We start from the raw sequence: 22,385 nt of genomic DNA, 5'->3' as shown, positions 1-22,385 counted from the left end.
ATTAGTACCTTGGTGATTTTTCCGCATTTATTTGATGATTGGTGCAGATTGATAAGCAGGTTTTTGCTACTGGTGACTGGCTTGACTGTTCATAGTAGTCATAATATATATGGCAGTTTGGTGGCAAGTTTGATCAAGTGGACACTTTAGAACACAGTACTCAAAGTTGCACAACACATAGGATTCTTTTCAAGAATACATAGAACCTTTACAAAGATGGAGCACACTGGACGGTAAAGCAAGTCTCAACAAAATTAAAAGACTGCAATCGGGCAAGCCATAGTTTGATACTGTGAGCAATGAAGCCAGGCACCAATAGCAAAAACCTGCTTAAGAAGACAGCTCAGATGAGTAATTTTCTTAAGTGTCAATGGACTAAATTCTGCAATCAAAAGACATGGCATGGTAGACTGGATAGTAATACAAGAGCATATATATATATACACACACACACACACATATATATATATGTGTGTGTGTGTGTGTGTATATATATATCTGAATCACTATGCTGTACACCAGAAACTGACACAACATTGTAAATCACCTATACTTCAATTTAAAAAGGAGGCGAGGAAGAGGTTAGTAAAGGTTATACACTTTCAGTTATAAGAGGAATAACGTCTGAAGATCTATTGTACAACATGGTGACTATAGTTGATAATACTGCATTGTATAGTTGAAATTTGCTAAGAAAGTAGAACTTAAGTGTTTGCATCAAAAATAAATAGATAAATGGTAAATATGTAAGATGATGGATGTGTTAATTAACTCAATTGTGAGAATCATTTCACAATGTATACGTATATATACCGTCACAGTGTACACTTTAAATATATTACAATTTTATTTGTCAATCATACTTCAATAAAGCTGAAGAAAAAAATTTGGGAGCCAAAGCACTCTTACAGGGATTAGCCACTTTCATACCCTCTGATATATCTTATTCTGCACAACATGTTTAACAGTCTCTCATTTGTTTACTAAATATGGCATGCCAGATATTTTTCTTCACGCCAAAACAGTCCATGTCCTCTGGAGAAAATGTAGGTAATCTGGATAAACAAAAAGAAGAAAAAAGAATATAAAAATCATCCAAAATTCTACCACCCAGAGATGTTACATTTCGTACATTTCCTTTCTGTGTAACAGGGAGGAGACCTGCAGTGCTTACTCTTTCTAAAGGAATTTCGCCTCTTATAGCCCCTGCTGCTAATGCTGCTTTAGTTTATACTGTGTAACCCCATCCCACAGGTCACTGGGATTAGACGCCGTGCCTGTATTAGCCAGGGTTTAGTCAGGAAAGCAGACAACACCCTGGGTTTTTCAAAGCAAATAAAGGAAATTGGTTACACAGGAAATGGAAAAGCTGAGAGCCCAAACACAGGATGGTGAGGCAACTGGAGGTTAGCAACAGCCAGAAGCAGCTGCTGCCCTAGGGCTGAAGGGATAACCGGAGAAGGAGGTTTGATTTGAGCACAGAGGTTGGGGCCAGCTGGAAGGAGGCAGAACCAAGGAGGGAAATTTCCAGGGAGCTGGAACCATAGAGGAAGAGTCTGTTGTGGGGGGAACAGCAGAATTCATAGAAGAGAAGCAGCCACAGTCAAGGACCTCATAGGAAGAGAGTAAGAGGGGGAAATACCCTAGTCTTTCCTCCAGTTCTCCAATCATCCGCCATCCTCTTCTATTGGCCACACTTACACAGAAGCCTCTAGACTAAGGAGCCTGGGGAATGATGGGGGAGCGGGTGAGGGAGGGGGTGAGCACAAATAGGCAACTGGCCAGCAACTGTCTAAGAGCAGCCAATCCACTGGCTAGCCACACAACATCACCTATGTAGTATTCTTACCAAAAAGGTTTAAGCTGAATCTAATCATGAGGAAATAATCAGGCAAATCCAACTTGAAAGACACTGTGCAAAAACAACTGGCCTAGAGTCTCCAAAAAGTCAATGTCATAAAAGATGAAAAGTGGCCAGAGAACTTGTCTAAACTCAAGGACGTGAGGCAGACAATGACAGCTAATTTCTGTGTGTGATCATAACTTGAATACTGGATCCCCAAAAATCATATATAAAGGACATTATTGGGGCAATTGTGGAAATACGAATATGGTAGTAAATTAGATTATAGTTGTATATAATTGTTAACTACTTGGCTGTGATCATTTGACTGTGGTTATGTAAGAGAATGTCCTTGTTCTCAGGAGATATATACTAAAGTATTTAAAGGCAAAAACATCATGATGTCTTCAATTAACTGCATACATATACTCAGAGAGAAAGTGTGGTAAAGCAAATGTAGAAAATGTTAGAATTTGTAACTCTAAGTGAAGCATCTATAGGCATTCGGTATATTATTTATGCAACTATTCTGAAAGCTTAACGTTTTTCAAAGTAAAAACTTGAGAAAAATATAATAGGCTTTGACCACTGGCATGAGGTAAAGAGATGAACGGAACCAAACAGTTCTTAAGAATTTGAACCTAAAAACACAAAAAGAATTTGCTAGTTAGCAATAAAGTGGAGGTGACATAAAAACATGAGTGGAGGTAAGGCACCAGCAAACTAAAATTATATGCAAATCAAAAGTATGTGGTGGGAGAAAAGATATGGCAAATTGTTTCCAAAAATAGCCCCCAAGTTGGGGGAGGGTGTAGCTCAGTGGTAGAGTGCGTGCCTAGCACGCACGAGGTCCTGGGTTCAGTCCCCAGTACTTCCATCAAGAAAAATAAGTAAACCTAATTACTTCCCTCTGGCAAAAAAAAAAAAAAAAAAAAAAAAAAAAGTCTGCAGTGTTCTTCCCATCTCTGTAAGCACCACACTACCTACCCATCAAGAGGTGAAGTCTATTTCTCCTCCCATAGTATGAACTAACTTTGGCCAACAAAATGCAGCAGAAGTAACACAGTGCCAGTTCTGGACCTAGTGCTTAAGGGGCCTGACAGCTTCTGCTTTACTTCTCTTGGAGCCTTGAGTCACCAGGTAAAGAAGCCCTGCTGGAGAGATTGGTCCAGCCAGCCCCTAGCTGTTCTAGACACCTAAGCTGAGAAGCCACACATATGGGTAAAGCCATCCACATCCTCCAGCCCCAGGCCAGCTGACCCAGCCAACACTTCATGGAGCAGACATGAGCTGTTCCTGCCAATCCCTTCCCAAATCACAGACTTATGAGCCAATAAATAAATGATGACTGCTGTTTTACGCCAAAGAACTCGGGGGAGGTTTACTATATAGCCAATAGGGGACAGAGCAGGCAGACACAGAGATGCCTGTAGGAAGAGTGAAAAGGTTTCTAAGTTTTATCCTTCAGTTTATGCCACATGTAGGCTTAGAACAACCTCCCTCTCATTTTTTGAGTTAAATTAAGCAAGTCTCTGTTCCCTGCAACAGTACGAGCCAGACACACGTGTCCCTTCCTCTCCTTTCTCTTTGCAGGTGTTTTCATTGTTCAAAGATTCTAGATGAACATCTCTCAGTTCAGCACATCCCCATTCATTTCCTCGCTTATTGAGTAACATCACCTGATTTTTAAGTGGTTTGTTGTGAAATGCGTCATTCAAATAAAAGGGACAATAAAAATCATTTGTGCAACTTAAATGTAGTAATAGAGCAAACAGTCATCTACCCAGTGTGAGAGATAAAACATAGCCAGTCCTTTCAAAGCCTCTGTTTACTCCTCCTCAATTGCCATCTCCTCTACACCCCCCCGTGCTAACCACTGTGTCACTCTCATGGTGATTGGTCCCATTTTTCCTTTCAGTTTTCCACCTATATATGCATCCTGAAATAGTACTCAGTTTTGAAAATCTGAGTGGCGAGCACCAGTCAAGAAGGGTAAGGAAAGGGCAATGCTGCCACTGTTGAAAGAGAAGATAAGCTGAAATGTCTCTGGGTCATGGTCTGGCTGCAGCTTCCTTGGGCATTTGTAAGAGCCTTTTATGGGAAAATCATTGAGTAAGATGATGAGTAACACAGGGCATCAGGGTCAGCACAGTTGAGACATGTGGCAGCACTGTGGCACAGGCCAGGTTGCAGGTGTTCGGCCAGGAGACAGTCAGAGGGAAAGGCTGCTCTGGATTTTCTCCTGACCATGACTTTCCCTCCAAGTCCTAGAAGAGGTCAAAGCAGAACATTTCTAGACAGTATGCACAGCAGATCAGGCAGCAGGACATGCAGGAGTGATCAGCATGTGGATGAAGTACAGAGAAAAATCTGGGCCAGACTCTCTGGGCATTTTATCCTTGATTTAGAAGTTTGCAGGATGGTGCACCCTAACATTCATAGCAGCGCTTTTCTACAATAGCCAAGACACAGAAGCAACCTAAATGTCCATTGACAGATGAATGGATAAAGAAAATGTGGTATATATATACAATGGAACACTACTCGGCCATAGAAAGGAATGAAATAATGTCATTGGCAGCAACGTGGATGGACCTGGAGATCATCATACTAAGTGAATTAAGTCAGAGAAAGACAAACATCATATGATATCATCTATATGTAGAATCTTAAAAAATGACACAAATGACTAATTTACAAAACAGAAACAGACTCATAGACATAGAAAACAAACTCATGGTTACTGGAGTTGGGGGAGGGGAGAGGGGAGGGAGGGATAAACTGGAAGTTTGGGATTGACTGATACAAACTACTATGTACAGAATAGATAAAACAACAAGTTCCTACTGTATAGCCCAGAGAATTATATTCAATGGCTTATAGTAACCTGCAATGAAAAAGAGTATGTGTGTGTAACTGAATCACTATGCTGTACACCAGAAACTAACACATTATAAATCAAAAGATAAAAATTTTTAAAAATTATACCAAAGGAAGTTTGTATGACGGTAGTGGGGTTCATGGGGGCGGCAGCCCGCAACCTGTCTCTCTCTGGAGTTGCACTACTGCAATCTGAATTTGTTTCCTTCTGCATCTAGCATACAGCTGTCATCCTGGAATCTCCCATCACCCTCACCCTGAGGATTCCCTTTACTTTTCTCCTGTGTCAGATTCCTGTATGTTGTATTCCATGCCTTCCTCTTGGTTTACAGCACAGCCTCCAGGAGCTTCTTCAGAAAGGATGCATGGGAGGGAAATGCTTTGCAATCTTGTATACCTGAAAGTGTCTTTATTTACCCTCATGTTGGGTTGATAATTGAGCTGGGTGGAGAATTCTAGGTTGGAAATCATTCTGCTTCAGAATTTTGAAGGGATTGCTCTATTGTCTTCTTACTTCCAGTGTTATTCATCAACAAATGCAGAGCCAAATCTGATTCCCGATCTCCATCTCTCTTTTTCTCTCTCAAAGATTTTTTTAATTAGAAAGTATAGTTGAGTGGGGAGGGTATAGCTTAGTGGTAGAGTGTGTGCTTAGCATGCACAAGGTCCTGGATTCAATCCCCAGGACCTCCACTAAAAAATAAATAAATAAATAAATAAATAAATAAATAAATAAATAAATAAATAAATAAATAAATAAATAAATAAATAAATAAATAAAAGAAAAGAAAAGAAAAATTAATTAAAAATATATAAAGAAACTTAATTACCTCACCCCTCAAAAAAAAATTTTTTAAGTATAGCTGATTTACAATGTTATGTTAGTTTCCGGTGTACAGCATAGTGATTCAGTTATATGTATATACATATTCTTTTTCATATTTTTTCATTACAGGTTATTATAAGATATTGAATGTAGTTCCCTGTGCTACACAGCATAAAATTATTATTTATCTATTTTATATGTAGTAGTATCTACAAATCCCAAACTCCTAATTTATCCCTCCCCTCTCTTTCCCCTTTGGCAACCATAAGTTTGTTTTCTATGTCTATGAGTCTATTTCTGTTTTGTAAATCAATTAAGTTAGAATACTCCCTTACACCATACACAAAAATAAATTCAAAATGGCTTAAAGATTTAAACATAAGATAGGACACCATAAATCTCCTAGAAGAGAATACAGGCATTCTCTGACATAAATCCCAGCAATGTTTTCCTAGGTCAGTCTGCCAAGGTAATAGAAATAAAAGCAAAAATAAACAAATGGGATCCAGTTAAACTTACAAGCTTTGCACAGCAAAGGAAACCATAAACAAACTGAAAAGACAATCTACGGACTGGGTGAAAATATTTGCAAATGATGCAACTGATGAGGGTTTAACTTCCAGAATATACAAACAGCTCAAAGTTTTTAAATCTCTTCGCCCCAGTGTTCTGAAATTTCATGATGAAGTGTCTTGGTAGGTCTCTCTTCATCTTTTCTTCTGGGCATTTGAAGGACCTGAGTTGCCTGCCTTGTATAGATTTTTCCATATTGTGGTAAATTGAGTTTGTTAACATTTAGGGATCCTGCATCCATATTCTGAAATTAAGATTATCAGGCTTTATTCTGGTTTTATAAAACAAGAAATATGGAGCTTTGAGGATGGACAAACCTGAGGTGGAGCCTGAGTTCCATGTGTAACTTTGGGCAATTTATTCTTCCTAACTTGAAGAGGGATGCCCACTGGGAAATGAGCCAATTAAACCTCACAGAACCTGGAAAGGTTTAGCCCTTGGAGATTCAAGGTAACACAAAAACTGTAGGTGAGACAGGAAGCTAAAATGAGGAGGTACTTGGAAGTGTGTTACTGAGGGACCAGACCACTAAACCCCCATGTATCCCACATTTGCAGGCTGGCACCTTCCACACTGCGAGAGACAGGAGGCTCATCTTATAAAGAAATGAGAGGTTCCAGGCTTGGGGAGACCAGTCTGAGTAGAGGGAGTTGGGCGAGGTACGGCACTGAACACAGGGAGATTAAGTGAACCTTGACACCAAGTGGTGGGGACCTCAGTCCTTCCCTAACCTGCTCCTAGATTTGCGAGCAGCTCAGACTACTGAAGCAGGAGACGGGACAGTCCTTTTCTGCAGAATGAAACCGCTCCAGAGAAAAGCCCTTCTTGCTCTAACTAGCAGGTGAGGGTAAACCCAACAACAGAGCCCTTTCACGTACCGATTTCCCTGTATGAGGCCCGCATACTCACAGCTTCCAGAGTTGTAATTCCGCACACATGTGGGAAGAGATAGCCAAGGAACATGAGACATTTGAAGAGAAACCCTAAAATGAGACAAAACAAATAAAAGGATTTTTATTCTTTTATTATAACTAAGGATTTTTATTCTTTTATTATAACTAAGTTTTATAACTTTTAAATTATATAACAAATTTATTATAACTTATTCTTTTAACTTTATTATAATTTATATTATGACAATAAAAGAAAATGAAAGGAAATAAAAGAGTAAACTGAAATAGTTCGAGGGGGAGGAAAGATGTAGAATAAACCCTTTAAAATACCCTCTTGAAAGAGGTGAACACTTGTCCCTTCTCCTGATGTTTCTTTGATGAGGAAGCTTCATCCATGTAAAGGTCCAGGTCTTGGGGCAATGAGAAATCTCACTGGTAATTAGGGGAAGAATAAAAAGGAACCCTTGACTCGGCTCCTCCATTTTTTTTCCTTCTTGGGAGCCGGTGGGCCCACGGGGATCATGAGTTCTCAGTTACTGCCCTCCGAGCTTCTAATTGAACAGAGACGGGTGGGAGGCTCAGCTGAGGAGTGTGTTTTACTGATTATTATTGCTTTAGAACAGGTTAACCCAAAATGTAAAGGTTTAAAACAAACATCTTAATTTGCTCCCAGATTCTGGGGGTCAGAAATCCAGATGGGGCCAGCAGAAAAGGCCGGTCTCTGTTGCACGACCTCTGGGGCCTCCGTTGGGAAGCCTCCAGGGCTGGAAGGCCCAACTGCTAGAGGCTGGACTCACGTGGAGACGCCTTCACTCCCTACTCTGGCGTCTGATGTGGGCTGTCTGCTGAGCCCCCTGCTGGAGCTACTGACCACAGCACCTACACGTGGCCTCTCCCTGCCACCTGGGCTCAGACTTCAGAAACAAGGCTGAAGGGCAAGCATTTATTCCGACCTGGTCTCAGAATTCACATATCCATCATTTCCATCACACTCTGTTGATTACAAGTGAGTTACAAATCTGCCCAGGTTCCAGGCGAGGGAAGAACATAGACCCCACCACCACCACCTTTCAGTGGACAGAATGTCAAAGACTTTGTGGACATTTTCTAAAACCGCGTCAGAGCATAATCTTAAAAACCCTACCATCCGATGCAAAGGACAAGAACATTAAGAAATAAATGAGGAATACAATTGAAAAGCTAACAAAGTTTCTCCCAACTGTACTTCCAAGCAACTATGGGCTGTAGTGTAAGGGAACTCAAGGCGAGAGGGTGCAGCTCAGTGGTAGAGTGCCTGCCTAGCATGCATGAGGTCCTGGGTTTGATCCCCAGTACCTAATTACTCCCCTCCCCCACCAAATAAAAAAGGAGAACGGGAACTCAGCTGCCTCCCACAGCAGAAAGACTAGCAAGGGGGAGACAGGGAAGACTCCCCCATGCCCCTGCCCCAACACCCCTCCAACAGCCTCCCCCCAACCAGCGCCCCTCCATCCTTCTAAGACCACCTCCTCAGCCCCAGCAAGCCTCCAGGAAAGCGAACCCCACAACGAGTCCCAACCCCAGTTTCTTTAGGTCTTTGCCAAAAAACAAGAAAATCTCAATAAGCTAGGCTTAATTTCAGGACGCAGAGAGGGACAGACACACGTGGAAGGCTTTTCTAACGTTCTCCCCTTCATCCCCAAGCTAAATCACAGCTAAGAGATATTCAAATAATGTCCATGCAAGTTTTAACCCTCCACAGCTGAGATAAATTTTTTTTTCACACCTTTGAGGATTTCTGATGCTCCACCTTCCTGAAGGGCTACCTACCTTGGGCTCAGGAAAAACAAGCAGGCAGGTTCAAGGGCAACCTCCTTCCCCCCTAATTCTTGAATAGCAATAAAATTTAAGTAAGCAAAGCTGAAGAGGACTTATGGTCAAAGAGCTCAAGTAGGAATTCTGCAAACAGTGAAGTTCTTCCTTCGTTGCAACATTTATCTTTTGCAAAGAGAGTAGAACTTTGTGGTTATTTGTTTAATATGTAGTCTGTCATCTCTAGTTTTTTCTCCAGGAAGAAAAAAACAATTTTATGGCTAGCGGCAGGCTGTCTTTACGCATATAAAAAGGAATTTAAACAGTGTTCTCTGAGAGTCATCAAGGAGTATTTTGAGTCCCTGTAACAGAAACCCACTTAAGCCAGCTTAAATTTGTGAAGGAAATTGTATTTTAAGAAACCTTTGGTTACTCACAGAACTCAACAGCAGAGATGGCTGAGCCTCAAAATCAGGCTGAGACAAGGCTGGAACCAGGGACCAGAGCACTTCCGGGGGACACAGGAACCCCTCCTTATCTCATCAGTCCAAGCTGAAGTCTCAGCCTTTACTTCCAAGTTCTCGGGAATAATTAGTCAGCCCCAGTCAGGTGCTTATCTCTAAAGCAATCAACCACACCCAGGAAAAGGATGTCAACCTGGCTCTTCTTGTCAACTGTGGATAGAGGGAGATCAAATTCCCAGAAACCTGGGGATGGAAACAGACTGATAGATGAGCGAGTCCATGGGTGACTCAGAGCCGCTAAGCCTTACAGTAATAAAGCTTAGAGGAGAAAAAGAGGGAGAAAAAAAAAAAAAAAAAACCACAGTGGAGAAGGGGCAGACTTCTTGATTTGGCCAAATATTCTGGACACTCCCTTTTGGGTGGATGAGACTGGATTGGATCACAAGCATCCTGGCTATTTCTAGATCTAGCAACTAGGTGCAGCCAGTGCCCCCAGGATTCTGTCTGCGGTCATCTTCACATAACCATCCTTGGCCACGTTCATCTCTTCCGATGCCCTCAGATACCATCTGTATGCTGAGAGCGGGGCCATTCAACTAGAGGCACCAGAATGGATCCAGCCATGAGAATCCTGAATAATTCAGATCAATCGACTTTAGTGTGGTGAGTGAATCGGATGCAGGTCGGAGTAGTTGGGCAAAGGCGGACATATTAGGATCCTGCTGCAATAGCCCAGACAGCTTCAACAGGGGGAAAGATGGTGGAGAGGCAGAGAAAATAAAGGATCTGAGAGGCATTTAAGGGAGAAAATCAACAGGGCTTGAGAAGGGTTGGAGGAGGTAAAAGTGACTCCGAGATTCTGGCTTGCATAACTAGTACACAAAGAAACTGATTCACAGACATTGGGAACATTGGAACGGGATCAGGTTTGGGGAGGAAGATAATGAGTTCAGATTGAACGTGTTGAGACAGAGGTGCCTTCTAATATCTAAATGTTGATACCCAGCAGATAATTGTGTCCAGGGATCCTCAGTGGAGATGTAGGGTCTGGGGGTGCCAAGGTAATCTTAATCCCCAACCCCATGCAGTGCCCTAATCCAACCTGAATTTACATGACAGCCTCGTGACTGCCCTGCCCAATCCACTGGTCTCCTCCAATCTATTGACACAGAAACTCAATTGGGGTAGGGTTAGTGTGATTCGCATGCCTGAGGTCCTGGGTTCAATCCCCAGTACCTCTATTAAAAAATAAATAAATAAACCTAATTACCTCCCCCTGCCAAAAAAAAATTTTAAATAATTAAACCTAATTACCACCCCCCCCAAAAAAAAGCTTTAAAAAATAAATTAAATTAATTTTAAAAATTTAAAAAGAAACTACGGTGAGTGTCCCAAAATGTCACTCCCCAGTTTGAAACCCTTTCCATTAATTTCACAATAAAATTTCCCAGCAAGGCACACATACCTAGTGTTTCCCTGGCTATGCCAGACTGTGGATGCAACAGAAGGTCAGATAATAATCAACCTGCCACTGGTATGAATGGGCAGAACTTAGTAGGGCACAATCATAAAATCTCTCTTTGTTTAATTGAAGTCTAGTTGATTTACAATGTTGTGTTTCATATATATAGCATAGTGATATAGTGATTCATTTACATATATATATTCCTTTTCATACTCTTTTTCATTATAGGCCATTACAAGGTATTGAATATAGTTCCCTGTGCTGTACAGTAGGACCTTGTTGTTTATCTATTTTATATATAGTAGTTAGTAACTACAAATCCCAAACTCCCAATTTATCTCTTCCCATCGCCACTTTCCCCCCAATAACCATAAGTTTGCTTTCTATGTCTGCAATTCTGTCTCTGTTTTGTAAATAAGTTCATTTGTGTCCTCTCTCTCTCTCTCTTTTTTTTTTTTAGATTCCACAAATAAGTGATACCATATGGTATTTTTCTTTCTGTCTTACTTCACTTAGAATGACCATCTCCATGCTATGAACAATGGAGTGCACACTGTCTTTTTGAATTAGTTTTCTCTGGGTATATGCCTAGGAATGGAATTGCTAGATCATAGGGTAAATCTATTTTCAGTTTTTTAAGGAATCTCCCTACTATATTCCATAATGGCTGCACCAAACTACATTCCCACCAACATTGCAGAAGGGTTCCCCATTCTCCACACCCTCTCTAGCATTTATTGTTTGTAGACTTTCTAACGATGGCCCCCGGTTGAGGTGATACCTTATTGTAGTTTTGATTTGCATTTCTCTGATAACTAATGATATTGTCAATTAATCTTTGACAAAGGAGGCAAGAATATACAATGGAGAAAAGGTCTCTTTGCCAAGTGGTGTTGGGAGAGCTTGACAGCTGCATGTAACTCAATGAAATTAGAACACTCCCTCATACCATACACAAAAATAAACCCAAAATAGCCTAAAAACTTAAGACAAGACACCATAAACCTCCCTGAAGAGAACATAGGCAAAACATTCTCTAATACAAATTGTAGCAGTGTTTTCCTAGGGCAGTCTACTGAGGCAATAGAAATAAACAAATAGGACCTAATTAAACTTATAAGCTTTTGCAGAGCAAAAGAAGCCATAAATAAAGCAAAAAAGACAACCTACAGAATGGGAGAAAATATTTGCAAATGATGCAACTGACAAGGGCTTAACTTCCAGAATATATAAACAGCTCATACAACTTAATAACAAAAAGCCAAACAACCCAATCCAAAAATGGGCCAAAGACCCAAACATTTCTCCAGTGAAGACATACAAATGGCCAATAGGCACATAAAAAAAAACTCTTTATTTTTAACTCTCCACTGTCCTAGGACTTGCTGTTTAATATCTCCCTTCTATACCTCTTGATTATATTACAACCTGTGGCTTTCTGTTAAATTTTTATTGAAATATAAGGTACATATAGAAAAGTACACATATGTGTATACAGTCCAATAAATTTTTACAAACTGAATAGACCTGCTTAATTAGCATTTAAGTTTCTATAGCTTTTTGTGTCACTTTGGTTGTTGGAATAATGATAACTTCAGATATTAAAATGTCTAGTCTAATCTATTATCAAATTTGCATTTTCATCTAATTCAAAGCTTATACCCTTTCCCCCTGCTCAGGCTTGACTGAGACTCAGAAACCCTGCAAAAAGGAAAATGGACGTAGTGGGCTGCGTCTTCAAATATTTTCTTCATTCTTTTTCCCTTCCTTCCTCTCCCCTGTTTATTATACTGCTCTGGCTCCTCCAGAATTTTTATAATTTTACAAATAAAGAAGTTGAAGCACAAAGAAGATGAAATAACTTTCCTGAGTCACACATCTAGTAAGGGTGAAGCCAGGATTGCAAATACAGAAGGTCTGGATCCATAGCCTGTACTCTTCATGCCTGTCCTGTACTGCCTCTCTACACAGGAGTGCTGTGTGCTTGGCTGCAACCTCTAGCTAACTCTATTCCAAGGTTACTCAATTGTATTTATCTACAGAACAGATTTCAAGTTTCAATAAACTTCATGAAATGGCCACAGGATTCAAAATATGTACTATATGGCTGAATTTAAAAAGGAAAAAGAATGAAAGACTAAAAGGAAGGAAGGGATAAATGAACAAAGGGAGGAGAGAAGGGAGAGAGGAGGCAAGGAAGACAGAGATAAAGAGGACCAGAGGAAGTGAGGAAGGAAGGAGGGAAAACTGGTCTCAGAATTACAAGACATGACCAAAACTGAAAATTTAAATCTACAAACATTGTGAGAAATATTAAAGAACACCTAAATAAATGGAGAGGTATATACCATGTTCACAGATCAGAAGACTCAATATAGTTAAGATGTTAAGATGTCAGTTCTTCCTAGACAAGCATATGTAGAATAGATAAACAAGATTATACGGTATAGCACAGGGAAATATATACAAGATCTTGTGGTAGCTCACAGCGAAAAAAAAATGTGGCAATGAATATATGTATGTTCACGTATAACTGAAAAATTGTGCTCTACACTGGAATTTGACACAACATTGTAAAATGACTATAACTCAATAAAAGAAGTTTAAAAAAAAAGATGTCAGTTCTCCCTAAATTGATCTATAGATTAACGCAGTACCAGACAGCTATTTTGTAGAAATGGACACACCGAATCTCAAATAAAATAAAAATGTAAAGTATCTAGAATATCCAAAACAATTTGGAAAAATAAGAACAAAGTTGGAGGACTTAAACTACCTGAACCTTCAAGACTTACTACGGAACTAGCTAACTATAAAGCTAAGCTACTCTACTATTACATATTAATATATATTAATATATGAAACAGTATTATATATTATTAGCAGTACGATATTGGCATAGTAGACAAATCAATGGAATAGAGTGCAGATATAGACCCACACATATAAGGTCAACTGATCAGCAAAGGTTCAGAGGTAATTTAGGACAGTCTTTTCAACAAAAGATTAGTCTTTTCAACAAAAGATGCTGAAATAATTGGGTATCCATATACAGAAGAACGGATCTCAACCCTTACCTCATACCATATACAAAGATAACTCAAAATAAATTATAAACTGCAATATAAAAATTGAAACTGTAACACTTTCAGACATAAATATAGGAGAATTTTTTCTTTATTCTGGCTTGGGTAAAGTTTTCTTAGGTAGGATCAAAAAAAAATCAACTACAAAAGAAAAAAATTGATAAGACTTCATCAGATTTCATCAAAATGTAAAACTTGTTTTATTCAAAAGACACCGTTAAGACAATGAAGAGACAAGCCACAGACTAGTAGAAAATATCTGTAAAACATATATCTAATAAACGACTTGTATCCAGAATATACAAAGAACTTTTACAACCCCATAATAAGAAGACAGACAACCCAATAAAACAAAATAGGCCAAATATTTTAACAGACACATTACCAAAGATATACAAATGGCAAATAGACACATGAAAGGATGTTCAACAACATCAGTCACCAGAAAAAAGCAAATTAAAACGAGAATGACTAAAACTTAAAAGACTGTCAATACCAAGTGTTGGTGAGGATGAAGAGCACTGGTGTTGGGAAAGTAAAATGGTGCAACTACTTTGGAAAACAGTTTGACAATTTCTTATAAAGTTATAATTACCATATGACTCAGCAATTCCACCGCTAGGTTTTTATCCAAGAAAAATGAAAATGTGTTCACACAAAGACTTGGTGATGTATATTCTTAGAAGTGGTAAATCATATTCAAAGCAGCATTATTCATAGAGCCAAAAACTGGAAACAATCCAAATGTGCATCAACAGGTAATTAGACAAACAAATGTGGTACTGCAACACAATGGACCATTACTCAGCAAAAAAAACAGAAACAAAAGCAAAGGGATGAAGTGAAGATGAAATAGATACACTTCCTTCTATACTTCCTAAGTACAGCTAAAAACTATGGACATTATATATATAACAAACATAAGAAGACTCTAAAAGGTAGAGATAAGAAGGTAGACCAGGTAGGGAACTTAGGACCTCGGGAACAACATGGCAATGAGCTCCCTGGGTTTTCTTTTTGCCTTGTATATCTGGGTGCTGGAGAAGCTGCCAACCTGGGAACACCAGTGGGCACAAACAAAATAATCCTCAAGAAATCCCTCTGGGAAAAGGAAGAGGAAAGGAGCAAACCTGCAAGACAGAAAACTTCTAGATGTAATCACTCTATCCCAGCCAAACACCATGGAAAGAATCATAGCCCCATCACCATGCCATCGGTAAATGCTACACGGGGAGCCCAGACTTCCATTCTTGCCTGGCTGGAATAAGGCACCTCTAAACTGTCCCTTGCTGGGGGGGTCTCAGAGAAGAGTGGGTGGAGATCCAGGACTTTCACCCCCAGTAGGTATTGATGGGGCTTCCCTTCCAAAATGTCAGGGGAGAGATCACACAGAGATCATAAACTTCCATCTCCACCCAGCAATAACAGGATACCACCACCCTCCCACCACCAACCAGAGTCAGAGGAGGCCAAGGGGATTGGCACAGTAGATTAAAAAACATGATTCCACTATATGCAAGAACATCATGCTGAATGAAAAAAAAAGCCAATCACAAAAGGCCACATACTATGACTCCATTTACATAATATTCTAGAAATGACAAAATTACAGAGATGGAGAACAAATTAGTCAATGCCAAGGGTCAGGGATGTTGAGGGGAGAAGAGAGAATGTGAAACCAGGGAGATCTTTCAGTTAATCGAATTGTTTTGCATCTCACTTGCAACGGTGGTTACACAAATCCGCACGCATGAAAAATGGCATAGAACTATACACACCCATGGTACCAGAGTCAGTTTCCAGGTTTCGATCTTGTACTGTAGTCAACGTTAAGATGCACATGGGACTTCTTTGTCCGACCTTTGCAATTTCCTGTGAATATTTTAAATACTTCAAAATACAAAGTTTTCAAAAAGGAATGAACTACTGATACCCATAATAAAGTAGATAAATCACAAAGACATTATGCTGAGTAGAAAAAGCCACCTAAACAAAAGAGTATATATGATACCATTTATATGACTCTAGAAAAGACAAATTCAACCCATGGTGACAGAAAGCAAACCAGTGGTTGCCTGGGGCCAAGGAGGCTGACTGGTGTTGGGCACAAAAGAACACTGTGGGGTAATGAAAATGTTGCATATATTTTCATGGTCAGAGATATAAGGTCGAAACTCATGGGAATGTATATTTATGATAAATGCATTTTATTGTACATAAATGATACCTTATTAAAGTTGATTTAAAATCACTTCACAAGTGGAACACAAAGAGAAAGAAAAATGCCATATGATATCACCTATATGTGGAATCTAAAAAAAAAGAAAAAGGACACAAATGAACTGCTTATTATTTATAACTTAGATGTCTGATTTCTTGAATATGTATAACTGCATTTGACTGTCCTTTATGACTGGATTATCACATTCTGTTGATTCTTATTACGTAGTTGGCTTTATTCTTTTGATAACTATGTAAGTTTATAAAAATTAAAGCTCTAATCTGTTCTTAGAAACAACGATCAGTACATATAGGTAAACTAAAAAAAATTTATGCAGTATATTGTATATATGTAGTTACATGCAATATAATGTATATATGCGGTCAAACTGTAATAATTCTACCTAATAAAACTGAAAAAGGGAAAAAAATCACTTCACAATAAAACAAAAAAGATCATCAAATCATATAACTTGATGAATAACAAAAGAAGAAAATATTTTAATGTACAATAAAATATTCAATTGTATGTTTTTGTTATAAAATACGGCCATTTGAGTATAAGGTGGCTGAGAAAGTCAGATCCAATTGTGATACCCAAAATGGACACACAAACCTTGCTAACACCGACCCTTTGTCTGTATATATCCTCCAAAGTAATATTCCTAAGTTGTATACCTTCGTATTACCCTCAAAGACTGAGAGGCGGAACCTTAAAGACCTATTTGTGTTGATCGGTTAATTCACCAACTGTGTAGAGGCGTATCCCACCTGAAACCAGAAAGTGACCACATCTGCACAAATATAATGAGGGGGAAATGATTCTTCAACATAAGGATTTCTTGATATAATCCACTCTGATTATGAAAGAGAGACTGAGATCAAGCCACCGTGTGAAAGAGTCAGCTTAGTCAGTATCCAAAAGTGCGCAGCCACCACCAAATAACTCAAGAGAGAACTCCCAATTACAAAGTTTTCCAACAAACGTCAAAATCTTGACAACAAAAACCTCTGTACTCTTTGCACAATCTCCCTGTAAATCTAAAACTATTCTAAAATGTAAAGTTTATCTTAAAAAAAAAAACTATTCTTTTATAAAAATAAATCACTGAATTAAAAAAAAAATTTTGCTGATGCTGACCCGAGCAGGAGTTGACATTTTTGAAACATGAATTGGTAAAACCTTAACAATGTCACCGGCTTTACATGCCACTTTTGGATGCTAGGTGGAGACCACAACGGCTCATAGATGGATGCTTTAGAGTGGATTTGTGAAAGGGAGATATAGAAGACCACACTTAAAATACACCCCACCTCAAACATATCGGCTAAGTATTGCTGCGCCTCACAAAAATGCTTCCATGTGCCAGGAACTATGGAAAAGATAACAAATGTTACTATAAAGTAACATAAACTAGCTGACCAGTAGACAGATGCCCTATCTAGTGATGGAAAGACTTGGAATGTTACCTGTGAACGCATGCAAATCGAATGGAAGACACTAAATCAAGGAGACCTAAAGTATCTCCTCTAGGTGACCTGGTGGACAGAACTGTCTTGCCACCCCTCCCAAACTCAGCAGGCAGCAGAACAAAACTCAACACCCCCACCCCCCAAAAGCAGTTCTCCAGGAAAAAAAAAAAAACAACAGAGAATTTCTACTTCCAATTACACATGAGAGGAAAAAGGAAATATTAAATCATGAGTCAAAGTGAAAATATAAGCTCAGTCACGGGGGGGTCTTCCCACACCCAGATGCAGTGGCTGTTCAACTAACTGACTCACCCCAAGAGGTTCTAGAAATAGGAAAAAAAACAGGAGATGCCAGGCCGCCACCCCTGAGAGGAGAAGGTCCCGTCTGGAAAAGGACCCTAGGAAGAGAGCAAGAAATCCACATCCAAACTCACTTACATAGATCCTAGGCTGCCTGGGGAGAACGCCACTCATGGGCTGGCACATTGTTCTAAGTCACTATCTCTTGGACCCAGACCACAGGTGCCCGGGTGTTCTAGCCTACAGACTGTATCACTGCCTTACCCCCTACATTATTTAGGATTCTTTGTACACGTATAACAGAAAGTCCATTCAAAGTACTTTTCAAACAAGAAAAAGACATTTATTGGTTTCTACAATTTGAAAAGTCAGGAGCAGTCTGACCTCAGATGTGGCTGGGTCACAGGGTTCAAACAATATCATCAGGACTCAGTCTCTCTCTCTCCCTCCATGACTGGCTTTCCTTTCCTCTGTGTTGGCTCTATGCTCTGGCAGGTTTTCTCCAAGTGGAGGCCAGTGCAGTCAACAGACCTATAGTCTACAGGTTTGGGAGCCATGGTGGAGACACAAAGACTTCATTCTCTCCATTTCCATTAAAATCCCCAAAATAAGTGTCTTTGGCTCTGATGAGCCCACCCTGGGCCATGTGTCCACCTCTTAACCAACCACTGTCCAAGAGGCTGTGATACTCTCATTGACAGGTTTTCTACAGGCCATTTATCAGTAGACAAGGAGCAAAATCATTAGGCAGCCTGAAATTCACCAGCAACCCATATGTGAGTAAGAGCAACAACAGTCAAAACACACACACACACACACACACACCAGGAATCTGGCAGAATGAGCAGGCTTTTAGATTTTGTTCACCTCAAGACAATAATAACAAGCACTAACCCCTTACACTTAAAAAGCTTCCCTGAGGAGTCTGAAGTTACTACAAGCTACTATCTATATAAAGCACTTAGAAGAATGTCTGGCCCAAAGTAAATACTACAGAACTGTTAACGATCATCATGGAAAAAGGATCTCGGAGGAAGAAAAAGAACACATTCTAATACGCAGGGTGGAAGTAAAAAATAGCTTAATCTAAATGCTGACAGGAGTGTAATCTAATTTTGTAACAAACTAGTAAAGCAGGATATATTGGTTAAACTACTTTTTGCTTCTTTGATCCATAGATTGAGAATCACAAGACTGTTTTCAAATATCTTTTTGGTCATCACTCCAAGGGGATTTGCTACAGAATAAATATCCAGTACTGATTACAAGATGGTAGACCTATAGATACTGGGGTCTACCCTCCTACAAACTATACACATAGAAACAATAGGAAATACATTGTAAATAAATTGATAACTATGCTCCAAAATTAGAAAGTGAATGGCTGGTAGAATAGAAAGAGAGAACTTGCTAAAAGATATCATGCTAGATTAGACTAAAATGGAGAACTGTAGCTAGAACATCAGCCAGAACAGAGGGAGAGAGGAATATATTCCTCTCCCTCAGGAGGAAACAAGACCCTGAGGGGTGGGCCACCTGGAAGCCATCCACAGGGAATACGGAGTAATCACACTCTGTACTCCGACTTCCCAGGTACCTCACCAGCAACACATCCCACCCACTTCCAACTTCCAGTGAGAACAAATACAAACTGGAAGTTATTAAATGAAGCAATTTGAGAACTAGGAAGTTAAAAAGTCGAACTGTTGAGATTAAAAATCAATAGCAGAAAAAAAAATCAATAGCAGAAAGGCCACACTCTTTGACAGCTGTGACTTTGCCGTCCACGCCTTCTTAACTTCCAAAGAGAAGAATGTAATGAAAAAGAACATGAAAAGGAATCTATGTATGTATATGCATAACTGGGACATTGTGCTGTACACCAGAAACTGACACATTGTAACTGACTATACTTCAAAAGTTAAAAAAAAAACAAAACCCAAAGAGAAAAATGGAGGAAGAGATGTTAAGTCTACCCACATCCTGTGTTCTTGACTTTTCTATTCTTGTTTTAAGAGACTATGACAGTATTCTGGGCAGGGAGGGGAGAGGGTATAGCTCAGTGGTAGAGCAGGTGCTTAGCATGCACGAAGTCCTGGGTTCAATTCCCAGTACCTCCATTAAAAAATAAATACATAAACCTAATTACCCCCCTCACCAAATTAAAAAAAGAGAGAGAGAGAGAGACTATAACAGTATTCTATACATTTGCTTTCTCAATCCTTCCTTCTCCTAAGGATGGGAAGTAGTTTGATGTTTCTTAGGCTCCAGGAATATAGAACTGGGGTGGTGGGTAGATCATAATACTGGTCTCAACTCTTCACTCTCCCTTCCTATGAAAGAATTGCCCTTCCTGTCCATTTCCATAGACTTAGTCACTCCTCTGAGAGGAGAAATATACAGCCCTGTGCTCTTGACCTAAGGCTTGGCCGTGTAACTTGCTTTGGCCAATAGACTGGAAATGGATATGACTCCTTCCACATTTAAAGAGAAGCCTTTTGCCATGAGAACAGCATGTTGAAAATAAGGGCTGCTCCTTCAGCCTGTATCCCAAATAAAGGAGACTTATGGAGCAGAGTCCAGCAGAGCCACAGGGGACAGAAATGAACCTTTGCTGTTGCAAACCACAGAGGACTGGGGGTCATCTGTTACTGCAGCAAAGAGGATCCACGTGCCATTGGTTTAACCACCTCCAGTCATCACACAGTTACCTCTGCAGCCTGAAGATGGTGGATACAAACCTCTAATTCTTGTCCCTCTCTCCTGGGACCAGCAGCAGGATTCTGCATGGGAAAACATTGTTCCATGGCACATGGGAGTTTAATTCTTTTTCTGAATGTCTGTATTTGCCTCATATGAAAAGAGGCTCCTCGGAGAATAACACCAGCTGCAGTGTTTAAAAAAAAAATCAGTAGCAGGATGGCCACAGCTAAAGAATGAATATGTGAGTTGAAGATCCAGCCAAGGGATTCTCTCAAAGTATAAAACACAGAAACGAGACTTCATAAAGTGAGGAAGAGACACTGAGGAACATGGGGGAAAAAATCCGGACGTTCCAACATCTATGTAAAAGCTCAAGGAGAGACTAGAAAAAAGTGAAAGAATGGCGCTATTGAAACAAAGAATGTTCTTGCAATTAATCATGAAGGATTGAACCTCTGCTCCTTTCTTTGCTCTCATTCCTCCCTCCACTAAAACATCAGGCAAGGAATTTTTTAAAAAGCATAATTACAAAGAGAATGGAGATAAGAGTAGATAACAGACCATGTCCATATTTTGGAAGCTTAAAGCAGATGGACAAGTGGTAATTAATTTGGCAGACCAGAGAAAGTTAAAGGGCAGACGACTACAGGGTACATACATCTGGGCCAGTGAGCACAGATACCCAGAAAGGCTCAGCAACTGGAGAATCAGTGATCCCCGAAGATAGCGGTGCAGGTAAAGCTGAACACAGTAGGACTGATTGAAAAATCTGTATGAGAAGCCCACAAATGGCCCCCCATTAATCCTGAGTTGGGTATGGGGGTGCTGGGGATCAAGCCAACCAGAGAGAGATTTCTGGTGGCAGAAAATGGCAAAAAATGTGGAGAATATACGTAGATGGCTAATATTCAGTCTTACAACTGATCTTGTCTTTATTTAAAATTTTGAGGGATAGATGGGATTTCAAAACTGTAAAATAGATAAACAAGATTACACTGTACAGCACAGGGAAATATACACAAGATCTGATGGTAGCTCACAGAGAAAAAAATGTGACAATGAATATATATATGTTCATGTATGACTGAAAAATTGTTCTCTACACTGGAATTTGACACAACATTGTAAAATGATTATAAATCAATAAATTTTTTTTAATTTTTGATATTTTTGTTTACTGTGAATTTTTGCATTAATTTTGATCTTTTCAAATATTGTATTAAAATATTATTTACCTTGATGAACAGGTTTTGGTGGGACACTTTAAATGTTGCTCCCAAGGTAAGTGCCTCACTCGCCTCACCCTATTCCCCACCCTGGCTATTGCCCTCTCAAACCTTCAGTACAAATCTGTTATGTGGGTTAGTGGGTTAGTGATAGCTTTTAAATATGGTTCAGCACAAGATGGAGCAAAGAGATCACAGGCGGCAGGCAAGACATGAAAATTATCTAGGTTATTCTAAGTGAAGTAAGCCAGAAACAGAAAGAAAAATACCATAGGATATCACTCATTTGTGGAATCTAAAAGAAAAAGAAAAAGAAAAAAAGGACACTAATGAACTCATCTACAAAACCGAAAGAAACTCACAGACACAGTAAACAATCTTACAGTTACCAGGGAAAAGAGGGTGGGAAGGGATAAATTTGGCAGTTTGAGATTTACAAATGTTAACCACTATATATAAAAATAGATTTTAAAAAATTTCTTCTATATATAGGGAACTATATTCAATATCTTGTAATAACCTTTAATGAAAAAGAATATGAAAATGAATATATGTGTATGTATATATGCATGACTGGGACATTGTGCTGTACACCAGAAATTGACACATTGTAACTTACTATACTTCAATAAAAAATAAAAG

The 22,385-nt window shown here is 39.4% G+C and overlaps 1 long non-coding RNA gene across 3 annotated transcripts; it reads right to left on the bottom strand.

The window, feature by feature from the left end:
- Positions 1-823: 823 nt before the first annotated feature.
- On the bottom strand, positions 824-16,140 carry LOC105077468 (uncharacterized). Of its 3 annotated transcripts, XR_012499394.1 has the most exons (4): positions 16,049-16,140; positions 15,600-15,693; positions 7,001-7,105; positions 824-1,055 (listed from the first exon to the last, which is right to left on the bottom strand). It is a non-coding gene; the product is annotated as an uncharacterized LOC105077468 (long non-coding RNA). The 3 variants fall into 3 exon arrangements; XR_006728610.2 differs by lacking the exons at positions 15,600-15,693; positions 16,049-16,140 and adding an exon at positions 9,244-12,604; XR_006728611.2 differs by lacking the exons at positions 15,600-15,693; positions 16,049-16,140 and adding an exon at positions 8,825-9,220.
- Between the last annotated feature and the right edge of the window lie 6,245 nt (positions 16,141-22,385).

The sequence above is a fragment of the Camelus bactrianus genome, chromosome 16, assembly GCF_048773025.1.
Source record: "Camelus bactrianus isolate YW-2024 breed Bactrian camel chromosome 16, ASM4877302v1, whole genome shotgun sequence".
Taxonomy (NCBI): domain Eukaryota; kingdom Metazoa; phylum Chordata; class Mammalia; order Artiodactyla; family Camelidae; genus Camelus; species Camelus bactrianus.
The sequence above is the reverse complement of the archived record's forward strand: the minus strand, read 5'-3'. Positions and strand labels throughout refer to the sequence as shown.